At 46.2% G+C, this 17499-nt stretch overlaps 1 protein-coding gene across 8 annotated transcripts in view; it reads right to left on the bottom strand.

Annotated features, from left to right (window-relative positions):
* Positions 1-15465, bottom strand: part of WDTC1 (WD and tetratricopeptide repeats 1) — a 499786-nt gene extending 484321 nt beyond the window's left edge. For 2 of the 8 annotated variants that reach the window (XM_069224081.1, XM_069224086.1), the window contains exon 1: positions 15351-15450. The gene's annotated coding sequence lies outside the window, so the exon portion shown is untranslated. Of the gene's footprint in view, positions 1-14413 lie in introns of all 8 variants that reach the window. The other 6 variants (XM_069224080.1, XM_069224085.1, XM_069224084.1 and 3 more) reach the window with 5 other exon arrangements.
* Between the last annotated feature and the right edge of the window lie 2034 nt (positions 15466-17499).

The raw sequence follows: 17499 nt of genomic DNA, 5'->3' as shown, positions 1-17499 counted from the left end.
TGCAAGATTATTTCTGCACTTGATCCTATCGATCTCATCTCACCATCCTTACAACACTACACTGATGCCCAGTTGGCACATAAACATGTCAAAGCACCTTGTTTTACCAATAGGGCAATTAATGGCATAGAGTCACACTTTGCGCAAAGCCAAGTCAGGTTATGCAGGGCCAACAGGAGCGTTGTGTTGAAATCGAAGATGTACATTTTTCTACTAGCATACTTCAAAACACTCCCAGGCTAATTTTTCCTAGCCATAATAAGCAAAGCTGTGTAATTCACAAAACATATCATCTTAACCTTTTGACAAAAAACCTAAACAAGGCTCTTTCAATCACCCTACCTACATTGTCATTACTTGGAACAAAGAGGCTTTGGTTCCATATGGCTGCTGGTGCACCACCACTACAATACCACCGTTTATGATGAGATGTTAACATCAAAGAAAAGCACAGTGATTACGAGAGGGTATTACCATTTACTCATTTCTAAATATCAAAACAGACCTCTGCCCAGCTTGGGCTTTAACTCAATGTAGGAGGCTGGACTGGCTTGTAGTGAGTACCAAGGGGTACTTGCACCTTGCACCAGGCCCAGTTATCCCTTATTAGTGTATAGGGTGTCTAGCAGCTTAGGCTGGTAGATAATGGTAGCTTAGCAGAGCAGCTTAGGCTGAACTAGGAGACGGGTGAAGCTACTACAGTACCACTTAGTGTCATATGCACAATATCATAAGAAAACACAATACACAGTTATACTAAAAATAAAGGTACTTTATTTTTATGACAATATGCCAAAGTATCTTAGAGTGTACCCTCAGTGAGAGGATAGGAAATATACATAAGATATATATACACAATAGCAAAAATATGCAGTATAGTCTTAGAAAACAGTGCAAACAATGTATAGTTACAATAGGATGCAATGGGGAGACACAGGGATAGGGGCAACACAAACCATATACTCCAAAAGTGGAATGCGAACCACGAATGGACCCCAAACCTATGTGACCTTGTAGAGGGTCGCTGGGACTATCAGAAAATAGTGAGAGTTAGAAAAATAACCCTCCCCAAGACCCTGAAAAGTGAGTGCAAAGTGCACCAAAGTTCCCCTAAGGACAAAGAAGTCGTGTTAGAGGAATAATGCAGGAAAGACACAAACCAACAATGCAACAACGCTGGATTTCCAATCTGGGGTACCTGTGGAACAAGGGGACCAAGTCCAAAAGTCACAAGCAAGTCGGAGATGGGCAGATGCCCAGGAAATGCCAGCTGCGGGTGCAAAGAAGCTTCCACTGGACAGAAGAAGCTGCGGTTTCTGCAGGAACGCAAAGGGCTAGAGACTTCCCCTTTTGAGGACGGATCCCTCTCGCCTTGTAGAGTCGTGCAGAAGTGTTTTCCCGCCGAAAGAACTCCAACAAGCCTTGCTAGCTGCAAATCGTGCGGTTAGCGTTTTTGGACGCTGCTGCGGCCCAGGAGGGACCAGGAGGTCGCAAATTGGACCAGGAGAGAGAGGGGACGTCGAGCAAGACAAGGAGCCCTCTCAGCAGCAGGTAGCACCCGGAGAAGTGCCAGAAACAGGCACTACGAGGATGCGTGAAACGGTGCTCACCCGAAGTCGCACAAAGGAATCCCACGTCGCCGGAGACCAACTTAGAAAGTCGTGCAATGCAGGTTAGAGTGCCGTGGACCCAGGCTTGGCTGTGCACAAAGGATTTCCGCCGGAAGTGCACAGGGGCCGGAGTAGCTGCAAAAGTCGCGGTTCCCAGCAATGCAGCCCAGCGAGGTGAGGCAAGGACTTACCTCCACCAAACTTGGACTGAAGAGTCACTGGACTGTGGGGGTCACTTGGACAGAGTCGCTGGATTCGAGGGACCTCGCTTGTCGTGCTGAGAGGAGACCCAAGGGACCGGTAATGCAGCTTTTTGGTGCCTGCGGTTGCAGGGGGAAGATTCCGTCGACCCACGGGAGATTTCTTCGGAGCTTCCGGTGCAGAGAGGAGGCAGACTACCCCCACAGCATGCACAAGCAGGAAAACAGTCGAGAAGGCGGCAGGATCAGCGTTACAGAGTTGCAGTAGTCGTCTTTGCTACTATGTTGCAGGTTTGCAGGCTTCCAGCGCGGTCAGCAGTCGATTCCTTGGCAGAAGGTGAAGAGAGAGATGCAGAGGAACTCGGATGAGCTCTTGCATTCGTTATCTAAAGTTTCCCCAGAGACAGAGACCCTAAATAGCCAGAAAAGAGGGTTTGGCTACCTAGGAGAGAGGATAGGCTACTAACACCTGAAGGAGCCTATCAGAAGGAGTCTCTGACGTCACCTGGTGGCACTGGCCACTCAGAGCAGTCCAGTGTGCCAGCAGCACCTCTGTTTCCAAGATGGCAGAGGTCTGGAGCACACTGGAGGAGCTCTGGACACCTCCCAGGGGAGGTGCAGGTCAGGGGAGTGGTCACTCCCCTTTCCTTTGTCCAGTTTCGCGCCAGAGCAGGGCTAAGGGGTCCCCTGAACCGGTGTAGACTGGCTTATGCAGAATTGGGCACATCTGTGCCCAACAAAGCATTTCCAGAGGCTGGGGGAGGCTACTCCTCCCCTGCCTTCACACCATTTTCCAAAGGGAGAGGGTGTAACACCCTCTCTCAGAGGAAGTCCTTTGTTCTGCCATCCTGGGCCAGGCCTGGCTGGACCCCAGGAGGGCAGATGCCTGTATGAGGGGTTGGCAGCAGCAGCAGCTGCAGTGAAACCCCAGGAAGGGCAGTTTGGCAGTACCAGGGTCTGTGCTACAGACCACTGGGATCATGGGATTGTGCCAACTATGCCAGGATGGCATAGAGGGGGCAATTCCATGATCATAGACATGTTACATGGCCATATTTGGAGTTACCATTGTGAAGCTACATATAGGTAGTGACCTATATGTAGTGCACGCGTGTAATGGTGTCCCCGCACTCACAAAGTTCAGGGAATTGGCTCTGAACAATGTGGGGGCACCTTGGCTAGTGCCAGGGTGCCCTCACACTAAGTAACTTTGCACCTAACCTTTACCAGGTAAAGGTTAGACATATAGGTGACTTATAAGTTACTTAAGTGCAGTGTAAAATGGCTGTGAAATAACGTGGATGTTATTTCACTCAGGCTGCAGTGGCAGGCCTGTGTAAGAATTGTCAGAGCTCCCTATGGGTGGCAAAAGAAATGCTGTAGCCCATAGGGATCTCCTGGAACCCCAATACCCTGGGTACCTCAGTACCATATACTAAGGAATTATAAGGGTGTTCCAGTAAGCCAATGTAAATTGGTAAAAATGGTCACTAGCCTGTTAGTGACAATTTGGAAAGAAATGAGAGAGCATAACCACTGAGGTTCTGATTAGCAGAGCCTCAGTGAGACAGTTAGTCACTACACAGGTAACACATTCAGGCACACTTATGAGCACTGGGGCCCTGGGTTACCAGGGTCCCAGTGACACATACAACTAAAACAACATATATACAGTGAAAAATGGGGGTAACATGCCAGGCAAGATGGTACATTCCTGCACTCAACCTGAAAAACACTAAAGTCTGGAGCCGTTAAAAATTGACTGGACAAAGCTTACGCTGGCTAAGCGGACAATGATCTAACAATAACAAAAGGCGCACTTCCCATGTTCATGAATGGAGTTGTACTGCACAAGCAACATTAGAAAGAATCAGTATGTATGAACTTGTGTCTGACCACATGTTTTTAGACAATCATGCACATGTGGAGAGCCTATGTACTTGATTCTCTAAGTTTTCCGAGGAGCAATACACACATTAATCAAATGCTTCCCACCTAGGGCAGCTTTCAACAACACCTTTGCACCCTATATGCATCCCCTGTCTGTTACCACTTGAACAAGGTAGAAGACTCCTACACTAGTGGTAGAAGAGTACCATACAAAAGCCCAGAACATAACAAAACTAACTGAATGTGTCCCCACGTAAATTTTAGTTATTTGTGGACCAACACTTTCAGCACATCAAGGACATCATATATGCCTCAACAATGTGCACACCTGTTCAGGGGCAACAGAAATGAGGAGTACCTAAACATCAGAAATCGCTTGCCTATTCCTGTTACATAGACAATATATTCATCAATCAAGGATTTATAGAGCGCACTAATCACCCGTTAAGGTCTCAAGACGGTGGGGGGGGGGGGGGGGGGGAGCTACTGGTCATAGAGCCATGTCTTGAGGCGTTTCCTGAATGTCAAGAGGTCTTGGGTCTGGCGAAGGTGGAGCGGTAGGGAGTTCCAGGTCTTGGCGGCTAGGTGAGAGAATGATCTTCCTCTGGAGGTGGTGCGGCGGATGGAGGCGAGGGCGAGGCTGGCGGAGCGAAGATTGCGGTGGGGGTGTGGAAGGTGAGTCTGTTGTTGAGGTAGGCTGGGCCTGTGTCGTGGAGGGCCTTGTGTGCGCGTGGATGAGGAGTTTGAAGGTGATCCTCTTTGATACTGGTAGCCAGTGAAGGTCTCTGAGGTGGGGGGAAATGTGGTTGCGGCGTGGGATGTCCAGAATGAGGCGGGCGGATGCGTTCCGGATTCTTTGCAGCTTTGTTAGGAGTTTGGTTGTTATTCCTGCATATAGGGCGTTTCCGTAGTCCAATCGGCTGCTGACCAGGGCGTGGGTGACAGTTTTCCTCGTTTCGATGGGAATCCACTTGAAGATTTTTAGGAGCATGCGGAGAGTGTTATAGCAGGAAGAGGAGATGGCACTGACCTGCTGAGTCATGCTAAGTGTGGAGTCCAAAATGAAGCCTAGGTTGCCTGCGTGGGTGGTAGATGAGGGCGCGGTTCCTAGGGAGGTGGGCCACCAGGAGTCATTCCAAGTTGAGGGGTTGGTGCCAAAGGTGAGGATTTCTGTCTTGTCTGTGTTTAACTTGAGGTGGCTTGATTCCATCCAGCTGGCGATGGCGTGAAGTCCGTTGTGGAGGTTGTTCTTTGCAGTTGTAGGGTCTTTCGTGAGGGAGAGGATGAGCTGAGTGTCGTCTGCGTAGGAAACTATGTTGATGTGGTGGGTTTGTGCGATGTTGGCGAGGGAGGCCATGTATACGTTGAAGAGCGTGGGGCTGAGCGAAGATCCTTGGGGGAACGCCACAGATGATTCTGGAGGCTTCTGACAGGAACGGTGGGAGGCGTACTCTCTGGGTTCTGCCTGAGAGAAATGACGAGATCCAGTCGAGTGCCTTGTCGCGGATTCCAGCGTTGTGGAGGCATGTGCAGAGAGTGTGATGACATACCGTGTTGATAGCTGCGGAGAGGTCCAGGAGGATAAGTGCTGTTGTTTCTCCTTCGTCGAGCATGGTCCCAATGTCGTCTGTGGCAGCAATGAGTGCCGTCTCTGTGCTGTGGTTTCTGCAGAATCCGGATTGGGAGGTGTCGAGTACCTTGCTGTCTTCCAGGAACCGGGATAGTTGGCTGTTTACGATTTTTTCGATGACCTTGGCTGGGAAGGGGAGGAGGGAGATCGACCAGTAGTTCTTGGGGTCGTCTGGGTCTGCCTTTGGTTTCTTCAGCAGGGCGTTGATTTCTGCATGCTTCCATTTTTCTGGGAAGATGGCTGACTCGAAGGAGCTGTTGATGGTTTTGCAGAGGTGGGGGGCGATGATGATGTTTGCCTTATTGAAGATATGGTGTGGGCAGGGGTCCGATGGTGATCTGGAGTGGATGGAGGCCATGGTGGTGGCGGTGTCCTCTATGTTGACAGGGGTCCAAGGTGTGGAGGAGGTGGGTGTTGCTTGGAGTGTTGGGTTCTTGGGTGTTTGTAATCAGCTCGTGGGTCTGGGGTTTGAAGCTATTGTGGATTTCTTCTATCTTTCGACGGAAGTGGGTTGCCAGTGAGTTGCAGAACTCCTGTGATGGCGGGGGCTCGTTGGAGCAGGTCCTGGGGGAGGAGAGCTCATTGACGATGCCGAAGAGCTCTTTACTGTTGTGAGCGTTGGCTCAATGCGGTTTTTGAAGTGGGTCCTTTTGGTGGTGCGGATCAGTTGGTGATGTTTGCGTAGGGCATCCTTGAAAGCGATGTGGTAGGAGTTGGTAGGGTCAAGGTGCCAGGTTTTTTCCATTCTGCGACATAGCCGTTTGGATTCCTGTAGTTCTGGGGTGAACCAGCTGGCCTTGATTCTGTGGGAGGTGTTTGGTTTTTTTTGAGCGGTGTGAGGGTATTGGCGCAATCTTCTATCCAGCGATGCAGGCTGGTGGTGGCTTCATCATCAGAAGTGGCACAGATGGCTCGGTAGAGCAGGTTCATGCATATTTTAACAAGATCTATTTCTCTATTATGCTCAAGTTTAACCATTCCAACAACGTAATCAACATTCTTAACAAAACTGTATTCTTTAAACATGACTGACGGTATGAAGTTTCAAGAAACCCGTAGACTGATGCAGACATCTGAAGAATAGTTGTCATCCCAATCATGCAATGAAATTTGACATTGTGAACTACAGCCAGGCCAGAGAAATGCAAGACGGCCACTCTACCAAACAAACAGGAAAAGAAACAGGACATACAACAGGAATACCTATAAAAGCGGTATCGTGACAGAAGAGGAGAACAAAAAGTGATTCCATATCTCCAATCATAAACCCCGCTGTAAAACATCATGATTGGAAACAGTGTGAAGTATTTCCCCTGATGCCCGTAACTGCATACATATCGACACATCTCAAAACTACCTGGTAGTGCTATTTTATTAACAATCCTACTACAGACAACATAAGAAAGCAACCTATAGGCAAAGAGAAAAAAAAGCAGAACCTGCATGTTGTGGGCCATGTCAGAAAAACTAATAATACAACTGTCATAGGGTTATTCTCGTACACATGCAGAAATATCGTCTACCATTACAAGAAATTCTACTCTGAAAAGTATCCAGGCTAGATAAATCTTTACAAACAAGAAGGAACGGTCAAGTCGTCTCAAAACTGGAGACCAACTGCACAGATTCAGTAGAAATCAGTTTGTTCAGTAAGGGTCTTGACCATATGTGGCAGCTCATAATTAATAAAAGTGACTGACACTTGACAATTGAAGGTCTTAATTTGGATTATGGCTTTGGGATGAAACGTGAACACATACACTAGCCTACTTTTTCACAGCCCTTATATTGTCTTGCCTACCAGACATTGCCTAACAGACAGGACGAGCTACCTGTTTGTGAATGATCCATTGTGAACTTTTGGTGAGAGTACAGCCCGTAGATTACTTATCATTGGTTAGCTTCATCATGAATCTCATTTGCTTGCTTCCAAGTCAACGGCTTGTCTTCCACTTCTTACATTTCTCCATTCCACAGGAGCATATTATAGTCTCTTTATAATCCTTTTGATACTCTGACTTGTACCTTTCCACTGCCAAAATGTAGGGAACGTGTTTTCTTTTTCATTCAGCACTCCACGGAGTATGCACATTTTCTAGTTCTCTCCCTCACGTGTTGCTTTCCTCTTCGAATACCCAGCTCCCATGTGTTGAGCCTCACCTCTCCAATCTTATTAGTAAAAGCACAGCAACAGGGATATTTTTGCTCACGTACAGCTGAAGAGCAGACTTTGAGACTTGTTTTTATTTTACTTCCTGCATTCTACTTATTTAATGGAAGCACAAGCTTTGGCATACAAATGCATTTATGGCATTGGGAGAAGGGCCATAAACTCACTTAAATGGCGTCTGAGGCAAACATTTTACTTGGCATGACACTTCTCTTCCAGGGCCACAAATCTGCTCCATGGGCTAGTACAGAGCATGAAATGCCTTAATACTGTGGAAAGTAAAATAGACCCTGGAAGGGATTTCACTTACATAGTGACACTTATTTTTAAATGTAGTTCCCTGACTAAAAGGTATTTGAAAAGTAAACAATGCAATTCACAAAGATTGAACCCATTGAATTCAATGTACAGATTTGAGTTACCAAAAGACAAGCTTTTGCTTTTCCTCCAATATATATTTTTTTTCTTTTAATTTTTTTTAAACAATACCTTACAGGCAAACACTGGCAAAACCAACAGTTCAGCACTTGTATTATAAAGGTGAGAGCTGTTGGCTTTGCATGTGCTGGTTTAATTTAGCAGCTCAAAGGGGACTCTAGTCGATTTGCCAGAACTGAACAATGGTTTATGCCACAGAAATTACTCACGTTCATAAAAAGTTTAAATCAAGTCAGAAACACCACCCTCTCCTACCACTGTAATCTTTACAGTTACACTTTTTGGCGAGGTAAAGCCAACAAAGCTGGAAGGAGGTGTGCTTCTATTTCTATGTCTCTCAAGCAATTCTTTAAAGCATTGTGACGCAGGCTACCGATGAAGTAATCTGTACAGAGGTACACGACACCATGTGCTGAAAGTGGGACAAATTCACTTGTGACTGGATTTTTTTTTTGCGAGGCTCACTGCGGACAGGAAGACCCCGATTAATGGGAAACTTTGCACAATATTGTTAAGTCTGCTGAGTCAAAGGGTGAGGAAACTGATATTGAGGGCCGACGAAAAGAATTATCAGTGCAGCAGTGTATCATATTACAAGAAAAGTACAGAGGGACTCAGGGCTTTAAGTGGGATTAAAAAAATGGGAGGGTCTCTCCTAGGGGTTGGTGATGTAGTTAAGGGAGTGGCTTAAAACACCTAAGACCATAAGATAAAAAGCTGTGCTTAGCACAGTGTGCCACCTGAATGGTATTCTGCTGTTTCTGGCAAAGCACCCAGATATATACTATAACAGGTATCATTACACCTACAACAAGCCATGTCTATTGGCTGTGTCAGCGGTTGTTAGATGCACTAGATAAATAAGCAACAACAATAGCTTCGGTGTAAAAACTACTGAAAATGATTCATGAGACTTTGAAAGAACTATAACGAGTATCTTAGAAGTTACATCAAAGGCAGTGCAGGGTGGGTCTCCTGCAGAGTTAACATTTTTTTTCCACGCTGAGGACGAGGACGAAAACGGAGAGCCCGATAGGTCTCAGCCCTTGCCTTTTGGAACTGCCGGTGCTGAGCCCCGGCAGGACCTGGCCCACTTAAAGTCCTGGAGGGACTAAAACTTTTAGAACTACGGAGGAACTCTTGACAAAGGTGCAAACAGAAAGTGTTTCAGAGGGAGACCTTTAGATACAACTTGAGATGGCGTGTTTAGATTTCAGGAGGTCTTATGTTGGTGAAATGCAAAGTTTTCAAGTGAAATATAGCATCCATTACTATTACGTTCTGTGTTTTGTCAATTTAGGGGTGTTAGACGGCAACACGTGGGTGGTTTTGTCAATCTTTGTTTTGGTCAAACAACGTTGTATACTGTTGTTTCTTTTCAACAGCATTTGTAAACATTCTTGATATACGAAATTGAACTATGTGAAAGTATCTGTTGCAGGCAATATGTACCTGAGCTGCATTAAGGAAAGTACTTAAGTATTTTGCTTCAAACCCCCACTGTGGCCACTTGGGTCACAAATGAAAGTAATCCCTCTGGAGCTGGGACAATTACTTCTTAGGTGTGTGTGCAGCAGTACCTCTACTATTCTGAAAAAAAAAATCCCAAGCCTCCATAGGATCACCTTGGAGCAAAGGAGAAGGTATGCCCCATGGCTTCTTCTGGTGAGAAGCAATAGACCAGTAATTCATAACATTGTTCATCAACGCTTACAAGCGCACAACTACCGGGAGCCAGTAATTCTGTTCCACACTAGACAACTGATCACGCAAATTTCACAATTAGCACGGACAAGCTCATTCTTAGCCTCAAACAAACCAAATACATATTACCAATTTAATATGACGATAGCTCCTATGGCACAAAGTACTGGAACCCATAATTCTACCCTCAGATAAGCAATGTGTGTGCCCTGACCAAAGTTCCTAATGAACCACAACCGCAAGAAAATCGAGTAGAGGCTAATATAACAGCACAGTACCCCAACAGTTTTTAGAGTCGCCCCTGGATCTCACTGTTCACCTGCATCGTTCATTGTGATCGCTTGCTCATTTGGATTTCGCAGTCCTGGCCCCTTTCCATGGCCATCAAAGGCCCCACTAACCTGCTGGAGGTTTCCCTTGCTACTCTACTACACCAACAAGCAGTGGGCGGATAGATAGGGAGACAAACAGATACTATACACACTTTTCCAAACTGAAAATTAACAGTCACAGGCTATGGCTCTTTACAGAAACATGTGCCCTCTACGAAACTTTCTATCAATATGGCTATCACAGGCTACACAGTGCACAATTGTTGTCTTAGCCCATACAACTGTCTCAGCTGCTTCCCACACACGGAGCTGTCACAGGACTTCTCGTGCTCTCAACTGTCACAGATCTGACGCCAGAGATTCTGATCTCTATATGCCATGGGCTCTAAAATGCACTTACAATAAAAGTCAGAAGCCTCCTCATGCATTAAAAAAAATGACTCCTGCTGGGACCCCTGCTCCCTCTGTACTCTCCCAGGATGCTGCCACAAGCTCTTTCCTGCCCTCAAACCATGGCTGTCTCATACCCCTTACTACCGTACTTGTGAATGACATAAGTCCAGCTAAATGTCCACTGCTGGTGCCAGATCCTTGAGCTGCAAGTCCACCCAGCCTCAACCCCTTGACTCATCTCCACCTGTTAAAGGGTCAGTTCCACACTACAAGGGCAACTGTGCCAGCCTGAGCTTTCTGTATTTTCTTTCACTGCCTGTCTCTTTGGCTCCAATAGCATTGACGTTAGCAAGACCAATGGAGGTGATCCGCCATACTTTATTGCGTCACCAGCAGAGTAATAAACTCTATTGGATAATGGGTGCACACAAAAAGTGTCCCCCATTCATAAGCTAGTGTGATAACTGCATGATCAACAGGCAATGGGGAGTTTTGTCAGCTGCTGCAGGAGCACAAGCTTTTTCTACATGTCTCCAAAAAGGATTGTCCACCCGTTTGGAGGAAAATCCATCCAGTCCCCACAACTGAGACACTTCGCTAAAGCTTGATTGTGGGAGGCGCATACGGTTTATGAGTGATATGTGTTTCATAATCAAGTGATACATAAATATGCCCTTCAGGAGAAAAATAATGAATCCCTACAAGAAGGTAAAGGTCATACAGTATCTTACTACAATTTGAAAAGTTCCTAAGACCTGCACCGCAGAGACCCCATTGTTTTGTTTCTGGGATGGCCATCTAACACAGGATCCGTCTGGTACCTGGAAACAGATTTTTGGTGTACCGTGTGTACAGCAAGCCCTATTCTGTCTTACAACAGGCTGAATGGAGAAAAAGGATCTGCCTACATGCTCCATAATAACTGACCATATGAAGCACTTCACACCCTCTAGTGTATAAATCATGGGAAATTTGTTTGAAAATGCTCCCTGCTGTGCTATGAAGTGTGACTGCAAAAGTGGCATGTATGAGGGACATGCATCTGACCAGAGCTCCTAGTTAGAATTGAAAATAGGCCTTCTGGGGGCTGGTACTCATTTTTTTTTTAAAGCTTTGAGAAGGAGCTACTCTTGCAGTAGCTGGCAAAGGAAAATGTACTCCGTGTGTAGGACCACTTCATGGAGCCTCAAGAGGTTGTGGACCATGTGAACGCTAGAGGAACAGCTACTGCCTGGATAGACTACTTCCAGGGCTGCTTTTGACATTCCCTGTACGTCAACCCTACAGCTTAGCACTGTGCACCTCAGCCCCTACGTGAACCAAGGAAGGACGGAGGGCATGCCTAGGAAGCCACTTGATCCCTTATGTACCCTGCCCAAGTCCCTTAACATGGAGTCTAACCTTTGAGGCTCTCTGACTCTCGGTTTATGAAACTAACACAAAAGCACAAGAGGTCCCTGGAATAACTCCATGTTCTGGTCACGGGTCAGGTGACTTCAAGTCCATTTGAATCATCATCTAACAATCACTAATTCCAAAATGATTCTGGCTACAAATGTAGGTGTCGCCCTAAACCAAGCGGCTCCCATTCCCAATGGATGCAATGTTGTCTAGTGTGCACCTCCTCCTGGGCCCCAGGGTGACCCTGATATTACAGAAACGTGAACACCACCAGCCACGTTCAAGATTCAGTCACTGGAAATTTGCCCAGTCTCCTACACATTGCCAGCTCTTGAGCTACCCAGTTTATAAGCAGGCCATACAGTAAAATGTCTTGGAAATTATTATGAATGGCGCAAGTTCAACAACCCCCGCAGGGGACTGCAAGTGCCCATGACACCCACAGCCAACCAGCCCAATGGGCTAGACATCACCCCCTTAAAAAAACGCTTAAACACTCACAGCAACCATGCATATTTTTTAAGTTGGTTTCCAATTTTGAGAAATGAATTTTTAGGTCTGTGGTGTTTGTGTACACCACATCATAGGAACGAGGTGAGAGATTAGAAATGTAAAGGAAAATTAGTTCAAATTCCTTTGTGACTCATTGACTAGCATATCCTTTACGCGAAGAACCAAGACTTACGTATCCATGGGATGCCCCAAAGGTTCCCGAAAGCTTCTCAATCTCCAGCAGGCCAACAGTTGCCTTAAACTGCACTATTAAATATTAATAGAATCTTTGCTTTATGAAACTGTTTGGGTCATATTTGCTCTCATAAAAGGTTCTAGACTCTCCTCATTAACTTTGGAGATTATTTTAACTGCCCTACCTTTCTTTGTTGCAAGTAAATACCTATACATTTACTTGGCCTTGACCTTTATTGTGGGATTAGTGACTGTTTCATACTGTACTGAAATCTAAGCCTAAAACACCTTCTTAGCTTGATCCTTGGCAGTTCAACCGCACTACCCTGAAGAGTAGGGTAACCAGACTTGCAGAATTTTCCTGGACAGTCCCGGTTTTCAGAGGACTGTCACAGTTTTCAGTGGACTGTCACGGTGTCCCGACTCTTTTGTTCATTTCACATAAATGACCCGGTTTTTGGGGCAAAGGTCAGGTCAACCTGGGAATGCTTTTGTTAATTTGAAATAAATGCCCCGGTTTTTAGGACAAAGGTCAGGTCAACTCGTGCATCAGAAGTGAAAGGAATGTTCTCCTTTCACATGTACCTCTAGTCTTAAATACTTCTGCTGCCTGCTCTCGTGTGTGTGTGTGTGTGTGTGTGTGTATATATGTATATATATATACACAAATATATACACACACTCTCTCTCTCTTTTACAGGACAGGCCAGATGTAAAAGTGAGACTAAAGGCTCTAGTTCTACTTTTATGTCTAATCTGTCCCGGTTTTTTCATTCCAAAATATGGTCACCCTACCGAAGATAAGAGAGGCTTGCTAGTCAAAATTCAGTGCAACAGTATTTGGACACTCGGGCATTAGTGGCAAACAACAGTACCCACTGAGGATACTACCCTGCAACAACTAGCTGCCCCACAAAAATCACAAAACTGACAGGCCAGCCACGGCCTTAGTCTGTTCAATGTGTAACTGCCACATGGGTCTCATTAAACGGTCCAATGTAATGTTCAGGAGGCGAGTAACAAGAGTTATATGTCCCGTCGGTGAGTTAGGTTTCTTTGTAATTCTGATGGAAAGAGCTTCGCTCTCCATGTAAAACTCTGGTTAGAAATTGGCAATTTAAAAGAGAATTAGACCGATAATTACTAATTCTCCAGGAATTCTAAATTTCGAAGCAAACGTTCATGGGCAATCGTGTAGCCCCTGTTAACTTGACCACAGGAGTTACTATTACCTCACATCTTAAACTTGGTGGGGCGGGCAGGGGCAATCGGTTCACCAGGTCTCATAACAAGGCTTTGTAATGGGATCCCATTGCCCCACAAGTATCAACGGTTCACAGCCAACTCCGAGACCCTTAACTATAGCAATGACTAAACTCCAGGCACATCGGCTCCAACTGGCTGTAACAACCCACTTCTGTCCACCCCTGAATGCTACAGCCTGAGCCTCGGCCTTTCCATTTATCACCCTCGCTCCACTCATACCCGCTACAGGCCTCCTGCCTCTCGACTCCACCAATTATTACCATAGGCTCCAACCCAGCCACACACGGCTGCCAAAGTATCCATATTTCGCATAACACACACCTTCCAAATCCCCAACTGCTGCGGTAACCTTTCCCCGCGACTTTCACATATTCCTGACTTGTCCCACAGCTGCCATAAAAATCGTCCTGCAACAATGTCGCTCACAATGCCAACAAACTACTTGTGGCTGTCACAGGTCCCCAGCAATTCCGGTTGTTCCAGGCTTCTGCAGCGCTGGCCGTCATAGGCCATCTGCCTATCACAAACACGTTGTCATAGAACCCCTACCTAAACTACTAGCCAAGCCTTACAGGTCCACACCATTTCTTCCAAGACTAGACATACCAATACATGCCCATTTCTAATAAAGCCTTATTACCCCCCAAGCTACTAAAAACATAAAATGTCACGACCAACTGAATACTACTTACAAGGACCATCCGCGAATTCGGTCTAAAATCGGTTGCCCGTTGTAGATCTTTTAACGGATGACATTACTTCCCAGTACCAGTACTTCCGGGTCGCATGACAGCCAATTCCATGGCTGAGCATATTGTAGGAGTTGTCGGGCACGGGATGGTCTGGTAATGTGTAAGGGGATCTAGGAATGGCGCACTGGTGACACATCAACCAATCCTAGCGCGCCGCACACATTCTTGGCGTGCTCATTGGATGCAGAGGCCCACGCGTACCTCTGTAGTGTACAAACAGTGGGCAGTCAGTAGGCAGGCGCCTCGGGTTTTGGATTTGGTCAGAAGGGTACCCACGGTGAGACTGTTTTTGATCAAGAAGAAAATTAAGCCAGGCAGTCATAGCTGGTTTCAGCTCGTGTAGGCTCTACTGAGACCCACCCTCTATTCTGGAATGGAGCGGTACGTTGTGGCAGTTTGAAGCAGGTGCACCACACGAACTCAAAGTTGGTGGGATAACGGACGGGACTATTCACGACTGACAGCCGTCGAGGGGCTGGCCCAGAAGGCCTTGCTGTCAGTTGCCAGTGTTTCTCCTATTCAAGCCAGGTCGGTGATTGATACGAGTGTAGCCAGTCTCAACTCATGCTTAGCATTTAATGGCACTTGAATTTTCATATGTCATACGGATTCTTTTCTGAGTCTACACATACATTTAATCAATCACCTGGCCTAGCCGCTTTTAGAATGGTAATGTCAGAATAAAAAGACGGAGCAGTTCCCGTTCTGCAACATTGTGTCCGCAGATCTGTCAGGCTACAGTGTTGCTCACGTTCAGAGTTTGTCTGCACTGGTAATGGCGCGTATTAATTATCGCACGGCTTCGTGGCTTGCTCGTCGTTAAACTCAGCCTCTACTCCCCGTTCCAAGCACAAAAGAAGCATCTCTGCATCCTCACCTGTGTGGCTAACTCAATTTGCCCACTCCTCTCCCTGCTGACGTTTAAGTCTCCTCCTGTCCAAAATCGTTTCACTCGAACTTGCTGCGATTACTCTGACAACTGAGCACGGGACAGAGACTTTCTTAGCCAATGAAAAGAGCTCCCCGTCTCTCGCAGGCGGGCCCAGAGGTCTACGAACCAATAGAAATGCTTGATGTCTGGGAGACCATCAGAGGGTACATTGCACGTTGTTACGTTATTAGAAATACTTTTACGGTGCGCAAAACCAGTAGGGATTTGTAGTCTTCCGTTTGAGGCACTGAGACCGGAGACTTGAACACGTCCTAGTCTTAAATGAGCTCGAAGTTTATACGCCAGCCCTATATGTCTCCTTGAACGTACTTTTGTGGTTGACGTTTCGCAGTCAAGCATTTCTTGTTGAAAAGAGATAAACTATTAAATGTAACAGAGACGTGTAGTGTACCTTCACCTAAAAGGAAACCCTTGCTCGTTTTCTTGGTAATTTTATTAATGCCACCCCTTCAGAGTGTGTGTGCAAACTACATTACTTTTTTAAAGTATTATTATTCATGTAATGCTGTAAACGATTTCACATTTGGATCCGTTCTACAGTGAAGTCTTCTACAACAATTAATGTTAGTATATTTGGGCGCACCGTACTTTGAAATACATTATTCCTACATGGCTGACTCGCACAACAAATGTCGAGCATATATGTTCGCACGTTGTCCGTCTTCTGCTGTGAGTGGCTTGTGCGTCGTCGGTCTGCGTACTAGAAATAAGACTAAAAGACGGCAGGAATAAAAGCAATGTCTGAATGAGCGGCTATACTGATCGGTATCCAAGTTCAAAATAAGATATTTCGTGAACAGCTAATGGAAACAAAAGAGATGAAAGGTGCATGTGATGACATTTTTCTGTGTTAAATGTAACTTGTATCTCTTTAACCCCTTAACTGCAGGACACTAAAATACATCAGAACACCTTTCTCCAAGCGCAACGGCCACTAAACACACAAGCCCCATCATTGCCACACGATCATGTCTGTGTGTCCATTAGATTGTACCTCCTACGTACAGTAAAAGTAAGACGAAAGAAGGGATACCAAGTCTGAAGAAATGTCAGCCCTACATCAGGATACTGTGCTGCTTACCACCCCACTGTGCGCCCCACGCAAGTTTGTTGATGAATTACCACCATACAGTCAGCTAGCAGACCCTGCAACAGCTGCCTCACACTGGCGTCAGTGGATAGGGTGCCTCCACCACTATTTGGTGTCACAAAAGAGACTGATGGAGCTGAAAAAAAAAGTTCATGATGCTCCACATAGGTGGCACATAATTATACAACCAGGTTGAGCACCTCCTCGACACCTGGGGGGATGAGGGGGATACACCCATCCTGGCCACGCAACCCAGCTGTCTCCAAACAACCAGAAAAGGGATGCAGAAACTGTGGACTGACACAGCACACGCCCAATATGTGTCCAGCACAAGGCAAGACATGCTCCAAATGTGGCTGCAGAAACCACTTTGCAAAGGTGTGCCACAGGGGAGCACCAAAAACAAGCTCAGGGTACCAAAGGCGAGGGCGCTCCACCCTTAAACAACTGTCCCTGGATGAGGGTGAAGAGAAGCAATCAGCACAGCAGCTAGTATCTGTGGGCTGTACGGAAAATGACGATAAAGATGAAGTCTTCACAGTTTCATTTGCTGGAAGAGAAAATCACTGTAGGAGACCTCCACCAATGTGCAAAATACTTGTGGAAGGAACAGAAATCATCGCCCGCATCGACACAGGAGTGTCTGTGAATGTCATGGACTCCAATCAGTTCAACAAACTCTGGCTGCATCCAAAGCTGACGCCTACCAAGGCCAGAATTTTCACATATGGGGAGACAAACCACTAGCCCTGGGAGGTGTGTTCGAAGTGGACTTAGAAAGTGAAGGCCGATCAACGCATGCCTAGTTTCACTTGGCTGAAGGGCACACGGGCACCATCCTCATATGCCATACAGTGGAAGACTTGGGCTTGTTATTTTTCGCACAGCAAGTGCATGACTCGAGCTACAAACATCCTGGAGGAATTCCAGCAACTGTGATGAGGCCTGTTGTGCCTAAAAGGCAGGAAGATAAAACTCCACATA

This window comes from Pleurodeles waltl, chromosome 3_1 (genome assembly GCF_031143425.1).
Source record: "Pleurodeles waltl isolate 20211129_DDA chromosome 3_1, aPleWal1.hap1.20221129, whole genome shotgun sequence".
Lineage (NCBI taxonomy): Eukaryota > Metazoa > Chordata > Amphibia > Caudata > Salamandridae > Pleurodeles > Pleurodeles waltl.
The sequence above is the reverse complement of the archived record's forward strand: the minus strand, read 5'-3'. Positions and strand labels throughout refer to the sequence as shown.